The 18,156-nt window shown below is 41.0% G+C and overlaps 1 pseudogene; it reads right to left on the bottom strand.

Annotated features, from left to right (window-relative positions):
* Window positions 1–1,070: 1,070 nt before the first annotated feature.
* On the bottom strand, window positions 1,071–12,495 carry LOC137291135 (uncharacterized; annotated as a pseudogene).
* Window positions 12,496–18,156: the final 5,661 nt, after the last annotated feature.

The raw sequence follows: 18,156 nt of genomic DNA, 5'->3' as shown, positions 1-18,156 counted from the left end.
AGCAGTAGTAGTTGTAGCAGCAGCAGCAGTAGTAGCAGCAGCAGCAGCAGCAGTAGTAGCAGCAGCAGTGGTAGAAGTAGTACTAGCAGTAGTAGTAGTAGCAGCAGCAGCAGTAGTAGCAGCAGCAGTGGTAGAAGTAGTACTAGCAGTAGTAGTAGTAGCAGCAGCAGCAGCAGTAGCAGCAGCAGTAGTGGTAGAAGTAGTACTAGCAGTAGTAGTAGTAGCAGCAGCAGCAGCAGTAGCAGCAGCCGTAGCAGTAGTAGTATCAATGACTTCCTTGACAGAACGTACAATATACTTTTACATATCACTATATTTAATTCTCTATTCATTTCTAAACATCTCAACAAAATGACTCGTGCAGACGAAAGAAACAAGAATACGCAGAAATAGCTGTGTTGTGCATTGATAAGTAATGCGATTAAAATCCACAAAAAGCGTGACAACACGCAGTGTGACGTTTCGTTGCAAATCCATATTCCAGACAAAGACACGGCCAGTTTGTCGCTGAAGCTTGCCAGCCATATCTGAAGGGCTACAATCAAACATGATGTAGGGTTGGCGATGGCACCCCTTCAGTGTCTTGACTAATATTGGTCAACTGAAGAATGATTCTTTGTGGAGCACTATACCAAACCTGGCCTTTCATCCTTCTTAATATGGAAAAACGTCTCTGTATTTCCAAGTAAAACACGTTCCATTGTCAGTATGATTCTGTCTCAGCTTTATAACTGCCCTGATGCAGTACCCTAGAGAAGGAACTGTTCTGGATTTGTACAAGTCTTTCCACACCTAGCACAAAGTACATACCCACCCATTACCATTTTCCATTACCCTCTAACAGTGTATCTTGTGTTTGCGTGATTAAGTGTCCTTGTCAGCTAAGTATTCCTATGTGTGATGTGTCGCATGTTCTCGGCTAGTCAAGTCAGTTAGATCAGAGTGGAACATGTTAGACCAATCTAGGCCACAGGCTTGTTACCTATGCGTCCAAACTATTTGATTAATGAGTATTTTGAAGAACGTCTGCCCAGCTGTTGGCTCCAAGGAGTATACAACAGCCGCAAACACTAGATGCGGACATCACTGTTCTGGTAGTCAACTGTAGGCCGTAATGTGTCATGATGCTCTGTGTGGATCCCGTCCAGCTGGACGCGGACATCACTGTTCTGGTAGTCAACTGTAGACCGTAATGTGTCATGATGCTCTGTGTGGATCCCGTCCAGCTGGACGCGGACATCACTGTTCTGGTAGTCAACTGTAGACCGTAATGTGTCATGATGCTCTGTGTGGATCCCGCCCAGCTGGACGCGGACATCACTGTTCTGGTAGTCAACTGTAGACCGTAATGTGTCATGATGCTCTGTGTGGATCCCGTCCAGCTGGACGCGGACATCACTGTTCTGGTAGTCAACTGTAGACCGTAATGTGTCATGATGCTTTGTGTGGATCCCGTCCAGCTGGACGCGGACATCACTGTTCTGGTAGTCAACTGTAGACCGTAATGTGTCATGATGCTTTGTGTGGATCCCGTCCAGCTGGACGCGGACATCACTGTTCTGGTAGTCAACTGTAGACCGTAATGTGTCATGATGCTCTGTGTGGATCCCGTCCAGCTTGGTGTAGTCATGTGTAGGCAGCACATCATGTTTGACTGCATTGAGTGGCTAGTCCCGGGGGTGCCAGATTGCTCTCTTGGGGTCCTCTTGCCCAGTCTGAAACAAACAAGAAAATCAAATTCCTAAACTGCTTCCAACATCTACACATCTTTATGAGGTCTGTGTGTTTCTACATCCCCCACACTCCTCCTGGAGCCCCTTAGTATTTACTCTCCATTCAGTATCAACTAGGATGAGTTTGTATTGCATCAAACGACCTTTGTCACTACAAACATACATCTCGAGTCCATGGTAACACACCTGAAGTCTCCCTTCCTGCACAGACAGACCACACCTTTCACCACGACAAAGACGAGCAACATCATCACAGCTCCAACGACACCAGCTACTTCTGGGGATATACTTGTGACCGGGGACAAACTGATCACTTCTTGTAAGTCAAATAATCAAAATGTTCACAAAAACAATTATGTTTCATATCAGTCTGAAGAAAGATTTATTGTCGGTCACATAAAGTACAGAATAGACATACCGCGCTGTGCACAATCCACACCCGTCCACCCAGACTGACATCCTGCGTCACAGCGACCTGTACCCCGATGACAGTTGCCCGGCCCACCATCACACATCCGGGCACTGCAGTTACCCACACATCCAGCACCGTACTCCACATCCTGGACACACTCAGCGTATGAGCAAGATCTGAGTGATCAGACGTGTTCACATGAAAAGCATTAGGAATGTCCTGGTATGAGATGCAGGCAGCATGGGTATTCTCTTATCAATGGCAACAGACACCAAAACAACTTGGTTATTCAAGACTATGGCTTTCAGAATACTTTCACCGGCGACTTCGGTATTTTCATTATACTTTCCTTTTGATATAAATACGTATGAAGGCTGAAACATGGCAATGTTTTGAATAATTATTATCAACATGCTTATCATTACACAACGAATTTTATTGAAATCAAGTACGAGCTTGGTAGAAAATGGACAAGATCGCAGTGACGGATACGTTATGTTTGAGATCGCAGTTTTTCTGGAGCTTGCAGTACCTTACAATGTCAGCAGTGCTGGAAAGTATGTCATGGCTACGCAACCCATCTGATTCCCACACAGTTCTCAAATATGAATTGTGATTGTATCCACCACCTCTGGCGACCACATCAGTAAATCCTCATCCTCCTCATACAGGTGGAAGTCTTAGCCTCAGATTCCTTGGCATTTCACATGTGTCAGTCCCTGCAGATTTTGAACACGGGGAGCTCTACCGCGAACTTACGCCCAAGAGAATTTAAACAATGTTCGAAGGGGCCCCGGGTTCATATCGAGACTCTTTGTGGACCAGGGTAATATTTCGATGATATTGTTCTGAACGTAACGGAAAGGTCTAGTACTGATATCTATGAATATCGGTCAACTGTCAAGGTTAGGGTTTTCAAACTGTACCCAATACTTCCTGCTCAAATTATTGTAAAAAGATCCAATTTGCCATCATTCGAATTGCATCCCTTTACCATCACTTTGCCACCGCCAAAGTATTCAGCTGCATGGATCATCACCTGTGACCCTGGTAAAGACGTTTCCTCCATACCCGACGATGGCAGTTGGTATTGTGGAGAATATAGCAATTTTACATCAAACCAATGAACCCAGGGCTATATCAGAGACATGGGATAGGGGACCAGGAGGCGAGACGTTCCTACCTGTGCCTATCTGTGAAGTAATCACATCTAATCGGGCGATGGGCCCTGTCAACCTCTTCCTCGGGGTTCTGGTTCACACACAGTGTGTTGATCGTCTGCATCTTGCCGGACGAAGCAGGACCCTTTCATTAGTCATTGATCTTCGTGGTGAGTGAGTGAGTGAGTGAGTGAGTGAGTGGGTAGGTGGGTGGGTAGGTGGGTGGGTGGGTGGGTGAGTGAGTGAGTGAGTGAGTGAGTGAGTGAGTGAGTTGAGATTTACGCCGCACTCAGCAATATTCCAGCTATATGGCGGCGGTCTGTAAATTGTTAAAGTGAGAACCGATATTGAGAAAGGATATCTTTGAGTCGTGCGTGCAATAACTTGCCTTATTCTGCAATGTCCGTACTTTGCATGAAAAGAAATCATCAATGATATATATATGGCATATCCACACAATCAAATTTCACCTGTCGTACAGTCGACACCCTTCCATCCGGGGCTGCAGCCTCCGTCACACAGACCAGTCACGTGATCACATATTGAGGAGGAGGTGTCACTGCAATGTCTGTCGAAGCAGTTTCTACCACAATCCTCTCCATATGTGTCCAAGCATTCTTTACAGAAAAATAAATCACATCTATATTCCGAATATATCGCATTACCAATAGTCAAATAGTCTAACATGTCTCATAGTTTCAGAGACAAAATGCTGAATAGAGCGTAAGTCTCTGTTCCCGCAATCTTTACCTGGTATACCTTCCAGCCACGTTCCGTAGACTTCAATTCATGTCAAACTGTCAGTGGTAAGACTTGCAGTGTTTGTCACTATATACATGGATGTGTACGTAAAGCCATAATGATGCCTTAATAATGATATCACATAAACTGTTAAATAAATATATTATTATTTTGGAGTCCTTACTCTGTGTACTCAACAAATTTTCAAAATGTGGGACATTTAAGTAGTAAGAAATAAACGCCATGAACTTAAGCCAGCACGTGGGTATAGCTACTCAGACTGACAGTCAGAACGGAAGTAGTTTGGCCACAGCCGTTTTACTCATGACTATCTCTTGAAAAAGGATGGGGATGGACATACTTTCCATATTTTGTTTGACTGTGTGGACTTTTAATTTAATTATTTTAAATTGTAGTTTTGAAAAAAATACCGAATTGCTTGTTTTTTGTAGTTGTTGCTGTGACGTTTTCTGCTTTCAAAATGGTAGTGTAATAAAAATATATATTTGTGAAAGAATTTTCTGGGGACCACGGACTTACACGGTAAATAAATCTCGTCACTATATGGCTGCAATAATGCCGATGTGGCGTAAAGCCCAACTCAACTCAACTCAGCTCAACAAACGTTAAAGAGTTTTTACTTTATGTACTCAACAATGTCAAACAGTCTGTACACCCATGTACTCCCTATTTGCTGAATTAAAACATTTTGTAGTTAAGACTTTACCCCGTGTACTCAACAGATACTAAGTTTTTACCCTGTGTACTCAACTAGTAGTAAAGTCTTTACCCTGTGTACAGTCCTATGTTGTGTAGCCTGTCAGACATCCACCTGAACAATCCCTAGTGCCATGGTGTACACAGTCTGTCTGAGCATGACTGAGTACAGCCTCGTCCATAGTGTCCTGTAGGACATGCTGAAACAGGAGGTGCAGAGACTATGGTCATTTTTGTGAAATACATATACTGTGTTGAAAATGTTAAAACGTGAGTCAAATATTTATAGGAATATTCACGAAAATAGTCTGGGGAAAAAGGTGACATCTTTTGTTAAGTGTTTGTGTATGTCCGTGGTTACTTGTTGCTGATATTCAACTTACTGATGTTGCAACTGTTGCCCATCCATCCTGACATACAGGTTCCACTTTGACAGACGCCGCTCATGTAGTTGCACACATCACCGTCACAGTGGAAGTAGTTGTCACAGTTAACGCCGAAATTACCAGAACCACACACTGTCACATAAACGTAAAGATGGAAATTTATCATCCAAATATTGATTTAGACAAGAGGCTTCTGTGGGATGGCACTAACTGAAGATACCTGCCTCAGAAATATTGCTTTAAAACTAAATAAAGAATTATTATACTTTGCAGATCATTGTGGCGTCGTAGGCTACAGTAAAGTGCCACTGAAGCTGATCTCTGGTACTCTTATCCCATGATACATTTTATTCCCAGACATGCTGTAGGGGATTTGGGTGGGTCCTGGTGGGTCAGGTGAAGTTGCAGCCACGTCATGACGCATGAGAGTGAGTCCATCAGCATCAGCATTGTCGTCCATGAAGGCTGGTCTCGCCTTCAATGAACGATAACACTGTCTAGAGTGTCAGTGATTTATCGATCACCATTAAGATTGTGTCTGATCATCACAAGGTCAGGTTTAAAGTAAGTAACACCCCCACACCATGAATAAACCCCTTCCAAATGGTGAGTGAGTGAGTTTAGTTTTACGCCACACCCAGCAATATTCCAGCTGTATGATCGCTGTCTGTAAATAATTGAGTCTCGACCAGACAACCCATTGATCAACATCATGAAGACGAGAGGTCGACTTTCACATGACCTTAAACTGCAGTGGCGTCGAACGTGACGTCAAGTTAGTATTGTTCTGAGAATATAGATGGGCGTCTGACTCTATACACGACAGTTGCGTAGGACAAAAAATGACGTGGAAGCCACTCTGTTTTTTTCACATGCCATGAAGGAGAAGGGATGATTTCTCTACGAGGAGTCACTTGTAGGCGACCTGAACGCGAAAACTTGACGCCATTAGTGTGTTGATGAAATTCTTCAAAGGCATCTAGAAGTTGGCGAGGTAATACAAGACACTATTATGGATGACAACTTCTTTAATTCTTTTAACACGACGTTTCAAGGCCAATTCTTGCCCCTTCGTCAGGTGGATGACATCATGAAACATCGTGTTAAAAGAATTAAAGAAGTTGTCATCCATAATAGTGTCTTGTATTAGTGTGTTGATGACAACCAGCATCTCTTGCAAAACTTCAAACATGTATCTGTCTGTTTCCTCTTAGTATCAACGTGTTCACATGTGACCGGGGCAACTTAGCTTAGAATTATACGTTGACGAAGATGAGAAATACGTACAATACGTATTGTTGACTCTACAACACCTGATAAACAAATACACCAGACTCCAATGAGCCGATGTTAGCTGGGTTGACGGTAAGGATATAAACGAAGTGAACGGAGTTTCAGTTCGGCCTCAAGGCGATTTCTACAAGCGGCATAATCCTCCCTCGATCTACAGTCAGCCGTAGTTTCGCAGTCCCTGAACCACATTACCTACTGCCAAGCCCTACTTGATGTTATGACAGCGGAGGGGATGACCGATTACGTCATAAGTATCATGCACAGTACTTGATGAAAGTGAGAGAGTGGTAAAGGGTGGCTGACAAGTCAATGTACAATACCGATGGTGATGAGAATAGCCATTTGACATCATGTGCATAACTGCAATGAAGTTTTTCATGTCTTGGCTACATGATTTGGGGAAATATTTGGATGATGCTGGATGGTCCTGAATTAGTTACTTTGACATTGGTAATAGTTAAAACATCAGTTGGTCATGTAATGGGAGAACTACCAAACACTCAGACAAGTGTATGTTACTTCAGCTTTTCATATCTACGTGTTCTACTTTATGGAGATTTGCAAGTCTCTGACTTTATATCATATGTAATGAAAAAAATTATCAAGTTTCCCTTTGTGTCTGCTTCAAAGTTACTTAACGCCATAAATAGCTCATGTGTGATGCCTACTGCTTGCTTTTAGTAGCTTTCTTTCATTTCTGTAAAGTTGAGAACACTTATTTTCGTTATCGTCCGCTGCATCTGTAGTGTTTACCTACCATCTACTTCCACCTCGCAGAAGTCAAGTCTAGGCAGCCAGTCCCCTGTATTGTTCACGGTTGTTGTGTAAAGTAAAATGTAGCGCCCTCTACCGAAGCAAGGTGCCCGTGTGACGTCATCAATGGCGCTTCCATCGCTTCCCGTCACGGTGTAGCAGTTGTCACCACTTGGGGCATCCGTGGAGTCGGTTACGTATACACGGATGCCGTTTCTCTGCTTTTTCCCTGGAATATTTATATTGACAGAAAGAAAGTCACGGACATCTAGGGGTTTGAGCATGTTTAACGCTGCCCAGAAACAATGGTTGAATATGTGTTCTTTTTAAACATGTGTTATTTCAATCATTCACAGAACACCATCATCATATGCTTTGACTTTTTTCTGATCCATCAAAACTGAGAGTGGTATCCTCTGCAAATTGTGCTAATATTGGAATATATATTACCTATAATCCTGTTATTTTTTTATTATTATTTTTAGCATTATTGCTAGGATTTCTGCGCATAATAGAAACTTTACTGAAAGGTAAATATTCAATCAAAGAATACGTAACGTTTGGTAACTGTCAAATTGATTTATCTGATAACAATGACAACATCGCCCTAACACAGCCATGCAAAATGTGTGGCATGAATGTGGTCCACTCTTTACACATGCAAGATTTGATAGACTTATTAATGATATTGCATAGATCAACAACATTACACATATGGACTAGCCTGCAAGGTCTACTGATCTGGAAGTTGCGTCTAAGGCATACGTGTTCACACCCCCAACACTCTGGATGACCTTGAGCCGGCGTTGCAGAGAGAATGGCATGACATTCCAGTCTAAATTTTGCTACATTGGTACTGTTTGTCTGTTTGTTTAGCTCTTCTATGTTGTCTATTTCTTTTTCGAATCTCTTTTCGAGTATTATAAGTTATCCATAGTTTATCATTTTGTTCTTATAGATGCTAATTTATCAGCAATATATATCCGGTTTAAATCTGTCAGCAAATTAATGACATTATGAATAACGTTGATAATATGGGACACTATACGTCTATTTACGCGATAGCTGACGAGTCATCTTTTCTGACATTGTTTCTTTTGCTTGGAATAGTGAACACCAACGTACACTGGCACTACAAACAGGATCAAGGACACAACGGACACTTGATGGGTGAGACACAAGTGTAAGATTAAGTCAAAAGCAGTGATTGTAGTTGCTGCATTATTTATTTGGGTTAGGCCAAAGGCAGATTCTAAGAAGTTAATTTGTGTATTGTCTGAAAGTATGCCTGTGTTAAAATCACCCAGAATAATAGTATCCACGTCAGCATCGATGGCGTTACCAACTGATTCTTCGATCAAGTTGGAGCATCATTATGAATATCATTACTGAGACATGCTTCAGAAAGACATACAACATCATATTTTTCATGTTCTGCAGTAGTTAGGCCCATCTTACGATGTACGATGTTTACATGAGTAGTGTTTAATGTTGTTGGACTCAAAAGTTCTGGTACGTATGAATATTTTTTAAATACAAGATAGCTGACCTCAACTGAACAGATGTATTGTACATGCGCAGTCTCACTAAATCTAGCGGTATAGTAGAATATAATGGAGAATTTGGAAGATATGTGCAATACAAATAACCCCACCACACACCTGTGTTGAACTACTCCAAGTTGTATCAGTACATGAGTATATAAATGTAGAGAGGTAGTGGCGGGAGGCTGCTAATGGTACTACTAGACAAGTGAACAAGTTGACTTGAGATTTATATTTAAAAATTGAAAGCAAACGTGTAGTGAACCAACAAAAAACTAAAATACACCAAGATACAATGAAAAAAAGAATGAAGTAAAGTATGAAAAGACGACATGGAGTCGTGAAGTAAACAGGACATGTCAATGTTCACAATTATATGTCCAAGTTGCTGTGTGATGTCATCATCACCCGGGGAGTCTTTCACTAGTTGGTAATAATCTGATTAAACACGTGCACGTTCTTACAGTAAAATGAGATACATTCGGTGCATGCTCTGCACGAGAACGCATGCGATCACACTTAATAATGTCCAGAGTTTCAACAGCAAGAAAGAACACGAAGAGTGACACTGGGTAACCTTATCTAAAGGCAGATGAAAGTGACCACCATTTTGTATAAGGTTTTTCAATTAGCAGTCATGATATTTGTCTATCAACTGATATTTGGTCCTAATCTATTTTTTCCATTACTTGCACTATCCCGTCTGTCTGTCTGTCTGTTTGCCTGCCTGTCTGTCTGTCTGTCTTTCTGTCTGTCTCTCTGTCTGTCTGTCTTTCTACTATCCATGTATTTATTATCTTTTAAAGAGTGTCAGCAGGTATTTGTTGTGGAAAAGGAAATGACCCCTCTGTTCATTATTTTTGTTAGTTTATTATTTTTAAAAGTTCATTTTATAAACCACTTTCACAATGGACCCACAAAAACCAACAACAAACCCACACAAATGACATATATTGTGTATTGTATGGCTGTATACTCACGGAAGAACTAACTGTGCATAACAAAAAATTGCATAAAATATAAGTTATTATAAAAAAAATAACTCTAAATAAACATGTAGCACACCACTTTGCCCTGAACTTGATGTCACGGATCGCGCGTGGTACAATGAACTTACTCGCTTTTTACATGCATTTTGACACCTGAAGTTCACACAACTGGTGCTGAAGATCTGATAACTGAAAAATGACGGATCATCCTCTAACCTTTGAATTTTGTGGAAAACACGTTAAGTACAACCTGAACAGCGTGTACGCCACATGTTACAGAAAATCTGCGACTCCGCGCCGTAGGCATGCTTGAGACAGGAATATCCCAATATAAAGCGGCCAGAGAATTCGGTGTCCATCGAAACACGATCTCATCTCTATGGAAACATTTTCAACATTGATGCAACACGAGATTTGCCTCGGACCGGCAATCTACGCGTGACGTCACTTCAGCAAGACAACCACATTCGGCTGATCCATCTAAGGAATCGATTCCAGACTGCCAGACTGACTGCTCGGACCAATCCTGGCTTACGTCCAATCAGTTCTAGGACTGTATGGAAACGATTGGGTAAACACAACATCCCGCCTCGACGGCCGGCAATACGTCTTATTTGGTTCCAGCTTCACCGACAGGCACGTCATGCCGATGCAGAGAGTATCTACGGCAGGATTACGATGGTGTTTTGCTCACTGACGTGTCGAGATTTCCTCTGGAATTGGCAGAGTCAACTTTGTGTTACAGCAGCTGTTGTAAATATAATAAACATGTGAATATTTCAATTCGGTGTGTCATAATATTTGTACATTTGTACCTTGCATTAGCGTGAACTAGTGTGCTGTTGTTTTAGTTTATGTATAGATAGGTCAAGGTCAGGTTTTGACTCTCAGTACAGTGTTATGCAATTGCTATATCATGTAATTATCTACAGCATACTGTCCCATATAATTATCAATTTCTAGTTCATCTAGGTTTGATATTTAGCAATAATCGTATTGTCATATTCCTCCTATATTAAAGCATCATTGCTCTTAGTATTATCATCATAAATATATGCCTGTGTGAATGTATGTGTGATTAGATGTGGTTGTTTGTAGCTTTTACCCTGGTATTTATGATTAGCAATGTATGTACGTGTGTGTGTGTGTGTGTGTGTGTGTGTGTGTGTGTGTGTGTGTGTGTGTTTAAATTAAGTATCTGCGCAAGTTAATATGTAGTAATGTGATTTGTGCCAGTAATTGATTCCAAATTCATATTGTTTTCAAACACGTTTCCGGATTAATTAATTTTATTACATTTCTTGTAACGTCCGTCCACCTCGCAGCCCAGTGGCTTTGTGATTCTTGCAACACAGAATGAACTGCAAAGCCACTATTCAACGTCCACAGTTTGTAAGAGAAGCGTTATGGCATGGGATGCAGTCACATCTCATGGTCCTACACGACTTGTCATTGTGGGTGGCAATTTGACTGCGGTACAGAGATGAGATTATTCAGCTTTATGTGCAGTCGTTCATTCAATGACAGAGACGTAGCGCCGAACTTCAGCAAGATAAAATCCATCCATATGTCGTTTGTTTTGTGACATATTTCCTGAGACAGAAGAACAGTCCTGCATTCCCTCTTACCAGCTCTTTCTCCGGACCAGTTCCCTATGGAGCATGTTTGGGATGAAATGACGATACGTTTACGTCAAACCCAGAATCAGTCTCTGACTGAAACATCATTTACCAAATTTTATTTAGTGTGTCATAGTACCCAAACCTGCATCAACGCCAATGGTGGACACACACGATGCTGAATTTGTGAACTGACTTTTGACACCACATCTCTTTAAGGGCGTATCACGATGCCTAGTTTCAAATCATACAGATTTCGATATTATCCTGTCATTAGCTAACCAGTCGTTAAGAATACACCATAAATCACGTTGTTGTCTTTTTGCATTAAAATATGGCATAACATCAAATAACGCACGAGGACTTTGTTCCGCTAATATACTTGCGGGGGATGACAATCAGTAACGCTACTTAACTTACAGTCAGTGCTGAAGTAGATGGTAACGTCACGTATCAACACTGTGTCACTCAGATCCACTCGCTATCAGTTGGGATTGTCTCTATACAGACAGTGTAACTAATGACAGTCAGTAACGATACTTAACTTACAGTCAGTTCTGAAGTAGATGGTTACGTTATCAACACTGTGTCACTCAGATCCACTCGCTATCAGTTGGGATTGTTACAGACAGTGTAACTAATGACAGTCAGTAACGATACTTAACTTACAGTCAGTGCTGAAGTAGATGGTTACGTTATCAACACTGTCTCACTCAGATCCACTCGCTATCAGTTGGGATTGTTACAGACAGTGTAACTAATGACAGTCAGTAACGATACTTAACTTACAGTCAGTTCTGAAGTAGATGGTGACGTCACGTATCAACACTGTCTCACTCAGATCCACTCGCCACCAGTTGGGATTGCTGCCCTTTGTCTCTATACAGACAGCCCAGCTGTTTGCAGCAATGTTTCCGTCTGTGGCTCGGGAAGATGGGTAAACATCTCCACTGGATGGTGTATCCTTCCCCTTCGCAATGTTATCTGTTTCAATCACATAAATCACCCACAATTAGTCCACATGATTGTATGTTTCTTTGTCTTCAGCTCAACATTTAAACATCTGTGCAATAACCTATTTTCCCTTCAGTACCCGACTAGGTAAACTTGACGAACATACGTGTACGTGTTGTGTTTGCAGGACTCATATGTCGTTTTTCAGGTATTTTCATTCAGTTCAAGAGAATACACATGTTTACATAGTCTTAATATACAGTACATCCATTAGGTTTAGATACATTTAAATGTCAAATATCTAGTCCTCGCAACGTTATCTGCAAATGTATAAATGCTTCAGCGACATTTCTGTTTTAATAGTACTGATAGTGCAAGAGTTTCTTTATGCTTTTCCAGGTTTATACTGCATTGTGGTTTCTGGAATGCATAAAGCAACACTTGTGCTTCTTTCATGTGTTATTTGTTTACTTGAGTATATATTAGTTTTTGTGTAAAGCCTGAATATAAATGATTCATCTCCTTATTTGGAACACGTTTTATCCGTTTTCAATGTTAAAGTGTGAAAGTTAATCTCAGAGACAAGTGTAATAATGCCGTGATTTCTAACAATACTGGACAGTATCGTAATATATACATACTACTATATAACCTCCTAATTTCAACATAGTTTAAAGAGGGATCAAAAATTCGAAAAGCGATTAAAGTCAGAGAGTGACTCCTGAATCACTTGTCGAAAGTCCGAAAAATATGTTGTCCTGTGACACCCCTGCGTGGTCAATATGGCCAACGGTATTACCCAGTCTCCTCGTGTAGTTACATACGTTTCTGACATGTCGGACCAGTCCACCCTGGGGAACAGTTTGTCCGACTGCAGCCGGATGTAAGGTCACACTTGGTGTGGTCACAGCTACATGTGTAACCACACTTGTACCCGTATGTACCATCAGGACAGCTGTCTGTAACAAAGGTATTACGTCAGAGGTAGAGAGTGACACTGGCAGCCGTATGTACCATCAGGACACTGGTAGTCATATTTATATATACGGAACGGGACGTTTTTGTATCACCGAACTCAAGAGATATGGCCAAATGTTCTAAATATAAACTGACAGGCGAAAGAAACTGTACCTAAACAAATTTGTCTCTTGCAAACGATAACCAGAAGAAATGACAAATAGATAATGTAATTCATTGTTCAACCATTCATTTGCCAATGGATATTGGTAAAATTTACATATTTTCATTTTTGACATGTTGAATTTATAGAACTCAAAACGGGGAAAGTGTGAAATCTGAATTTGTGGAAAGCACTCATTACTCTGGTGCAGTGACATGAAGATTTGTCGGGTACGTCATTGGCATACACAAATCAGTGTCAGTGATGGCTGCGACCTCCATAGGCATGATGGATGCTTGAACACGACGTTAGACGATTCATGAATCGCAGTTGTTTGGAATAATCTGTCATCCCTGTATGAGTGCATTCACCAAAGCTCGTCGATTGGCAGCAGTCACGTGGGTTACGCGCAGGAATTTGCCGGGCCGGGTGGTACCATGAGTGTTCACTTATTGAGTGGTCTGGGATTCGAACTGGCCATGGCAGAACATTGACGTTGTTGAAATGAAGAATGATCTGAACAACCCTGGCAGTATGGGATCAGGCGTAATCTCGCTGGAGCATGTCGATGTTGCTGAATAATATATACCAGGAAGTAATATCACCGACTATCAATCTGGACTACGAGCACACCCTGAATAACACATAACACAAGATACACATCGGCAACAGAATCATGTACAGATCGTGTTTCGAGGGCAGACACATATGCGTGTGGACATGCAGGCTCTTGTTTGCACTGGAGAATTACACAGCCAACATGTTCTGGTGATATTACACACAGTACGACCTTAATCTTATCTATTCCTATTGCTGTTGGGATGGTGGGTTGAGTAGTGAATGTTGTGTAGCGCTACAATCAGCTCAGTTCAAGCGGGGTAATGGTGGAACTAATCGAAACTAGTGAGATCATTGGAGAGTTTGATAGTGTGTGTGTGTGTGTGTGGGGGGGGGGGGGGGGGGTGTTGATACCAAAGAGTCACCCTACCCAGACACACATATGTCAGTTCACATCACAAGCTCGATCCAGCACGATCGACGAGACAGCCTTACGGGGTGTAAAACATACCCCGAACACTAAATACAAAACCCCCACCTTGTACCATACGCATACATTATATAAAGCGTGTGCTTTGCCAAGAATAGAAGATATTTTGATCGTCTTGCTGGCTCAAAATTCTTTACAATCCTGCATATGAAGTCCGGATAAGATCAGATAGCACAAGGCAAACACGGCCTTTGGTGTCGGACCATTGGGTTTTCAAGAATACAATCGTCTACCCTTTGGACAAGTTACCAGCGGCAAATGGAGTACATGCTAGAAGAACTGCATTTGAACATCTGCACGATTTATCTTGATGATTTGATTGTTGTTGCTTTTTGTTACCCTACAAATACTGCAAATAATCTTTAGACTTTTAGATATTTAGAGTTCTCTAGTAATTGTGTTAGGTTTTTATTAGTAATTTAGAACTAGTAAAATGCGAACAGGAGGAACTCTTACCCAAGTATTCGTCTGTATTCACTTTTGACTTGATCCCTCTGTTACAATGGCATCCCTAGTCAGGTACGAACTCACGGCCTCTGGATTAAAATCCAGTGTGTCATGATATCAAGTATACAGAATATTTGCATCATATCATCATGTAGATGATATTACAACATATCGTATCTTTCAAAAATAAAATAGTAAAATGATTAACTAGACCTGAAACATCATATCCTGACCACCTCATAATAATATTATAGTTTTACTTATAGAGACATGCAAAGTAATTTACACCCAGTAAGTGATGAAGCAGTGCAGACTTATATAACTTAACCTAGGGGTTAGTAGAGTGTTGTGATATATAGCTTTACTAAATTATATTCTTATGTTTTTGAAATGTAATATTTACATCTGCTACATATTCGCCTAAGCTATTAGACTGACCCCAAACTTACTAACCCAATATATACAATGGTCTCTCACACTGCACAGCTCTAACACAAACAGTCGCTCACAGCTTACATCATTGAAAACAAGTACTCTTACAAATCTCATTTGGAACCTCAACTACACATGCTGTAACATACCTAAACCAATGGCATGTACATACGGGCGTTGGGACTTTAGGACAACTGGGATTTTATTTAAGACATTCTCGGGATTTAAACAGGGCCTGTCATTTCTTACTACAATAGGGCAAGTGCCTCTGTATGAAGATGGGCCGTACCCTACATATATAACCGGTAATATCGAAGTAGACACATCGGTAAAAGCATCGGTTATCATCACAGTTAAGTTGACCTTATGTAGATCCAATCCGACGACAGATGGTCAACAGTGAGTGAGTTTAGTTTTATGCCGCACAGCAATATTCCAGCTACGTGGCAAAGATGGTCAACAAAAACAATCCAACCATTGTAGGCACCCACACTTTCTCTTCTAGTCACGAAACATTAACTCTGTTTGAAACAACATTTATTCTTTTGAATAACACGTGATTTTACCTCCACATCAGCACTTGACTCTGGTAGATAACAACAGACGGAAAATATAACAATCAACATTGAACATTAACTTTCACATGGACACATTAACATAGGTGCTTCACAGGCGTAATCATGCATAGGCATAAACTGTTCTCTTATGTAGTAGAGTCCTCCTGGGAAAACAGAACAGTGACACTGGTCAGTGTCGCATGTACGGACTCGTTCAACACTATGTTTCATCACTACTTTAGTCCATGGACCTGAAGCACAGTCTCTCACTCAGCAGAATATAGTGAAAGGCGCTTTGACGTTTAGGTGTCATCTTGACTTTCTTCATGGACACAGCATGTCTCTTGAAAGGGCGGGCTTGGGCTGCTCCTTTCATGGTAACACGTCGTGGACTGAATCGTCGGAAGGTTTCAGCATGCAGTGGACTGGAACACGTCTTTCTGATCATGAGGACCTCTTCGAGTACCTTGTTCTTTCTCTTCTCCTCCTCCCTCTTTTCTGTCTCCAGGACCAAGTACACTCTCTTCTCCTGGATCTTCCTTTCTTCGTTCATCTGGACCCGACGACGTAGGCGACAACACACATCATCCGTCACCGTTGTCTTCATGGCTGCCAGATGAGATTTGAGACTGTTTATCGTCTGGTCCAAAGAGTAATCCTCGTCCTCAGAGTCTGTAAGTGTGTAGTCAACCAAGGGCTGGTAACTCATATCGAAGGAGCAATCCAACAAAGAGTTGATTATACTGGCTGATCGATCCATTGTAGAGATGGGATTACTTTGTATAACAACTGAAAATGGTAAACTTGAAGCAATATACCAAATGGACTTAAACGTGTTTGAAGCAGCGACTGCTGGAATTCAGAAGCAATGCGGTTTCTGAAAGTATAAAGGCTGATGATACTTTAGGCAGTGAGTAGAAAATGGTGTGTAATTATCGACGAGGATTGTGTTATATCTTAGACCTACTTTGACACCAGAGACTCCCTGTTGCTTGTCACTCAAGGCAAGCCTCGGTGACACTAGTGTTGCTCAATCACTTCAAATACATGCGGACAATGTCAAGATGAGTGAACCTTTGTCAGAAGAAACAAGCGCATCACTTGTGAAATCAACCTGTCACGCCTCCACCAATCAAGTGCAATCAGACGGTGCGTCATGTTTTACTCACGCCATCCAATCAGTGATCAAACGATAGAATCAGGATGCGATTTGGGGATGATATCTTTCTCATCTCGCTCTGATGAATGAATGTAGCCACTTTCATTGATAACGCGGATATTTCTTGATGTGTTGATATAACTCTACATACACATCAACACGATACAAATTTTTTCAGAGGCCTTTTACAGATACAAGATCCAAAATATTATATCAAAAATATAATATATTTAATTATATCTTGGGATTCTATTTCCCAGTTGATATATAACGCTATCATATTTAAAACTTACTCCGCTTACTCAGCGTTCAGACGATGAAGGGACAAGAATTTGGGTGTGACGTCATTGGATAGAATGATGAAAGTTGATATCCATAAAGTAGGGAAATGACACCATCTGGTCAAGGGGATTTGCATTATTAAAGAATTGAGCAAAACTTAGAAAATCTTAAGGAAGTCCATAGATAAGTTTACAGGATTAAAAACACAACTTTGTTCATAGCAACAACTTGGTGTTGGCAACTTATGACAACACCACAGACGCTGATAAGTATTTAATATGCCTCTTTCAGGAAATACACTTCTAATTTATCAGTATGAAGAAGTCTTTGAACCAAGCTAGTATCCATAGAACAGGTAAAAAGAAACAAAATCATGAAAGATGTAAATGTCACTTTTAATCTTCAACTTGATCACACTTGGCTTTTCATCTGATGTCTTACAACTGTTTCTGCAAAGGACTGTTGTTAATAATTTCAACATGAGTCATATCTATAATTCCAGTATTTCTCAGATATGCACAACTTAGAAATTGCATATTTTCATTGAGAGAAAAACGCGGCCCTGTCCCGTCTCCTTATTTCATTGCAGACCTTTGGGCGTAAAAGGCGAAACGGTGATAAAAATGATGGATATGGAGAACAGGAAGATCAACCACATGATTTATTTAGTTCGTCTTAGCTTGGCAAAAAATATAGTTTGGGTTTTTTTTTAATTTGTTCCGGACCTTGATTCAAACCAGCTTTCTGTTGGCCAACATTTAAGCATGAAGGCTGTGATGTAGGCTCAACCACAGGGCGTGGAATATTTAG

The sequence above is a fragment of the Haliotis asinina genome, chromosome 7 (genome assembly GCF_037392515.1).
Source record: "Haliotis asinina isolate JCU_RB_2024 chromosome 7, JCU_Hal_asi_v2, whole genome shotgun sequence".
NCBI lineage: Eukaryota > Metazoa > Mollusca > Gastropoda > Lepetellida > Haliotidae > Haliotis > Haliotis asinina.
This window is presented reverse-complemented; position numbering and strand designations above follow the sequence as displayed.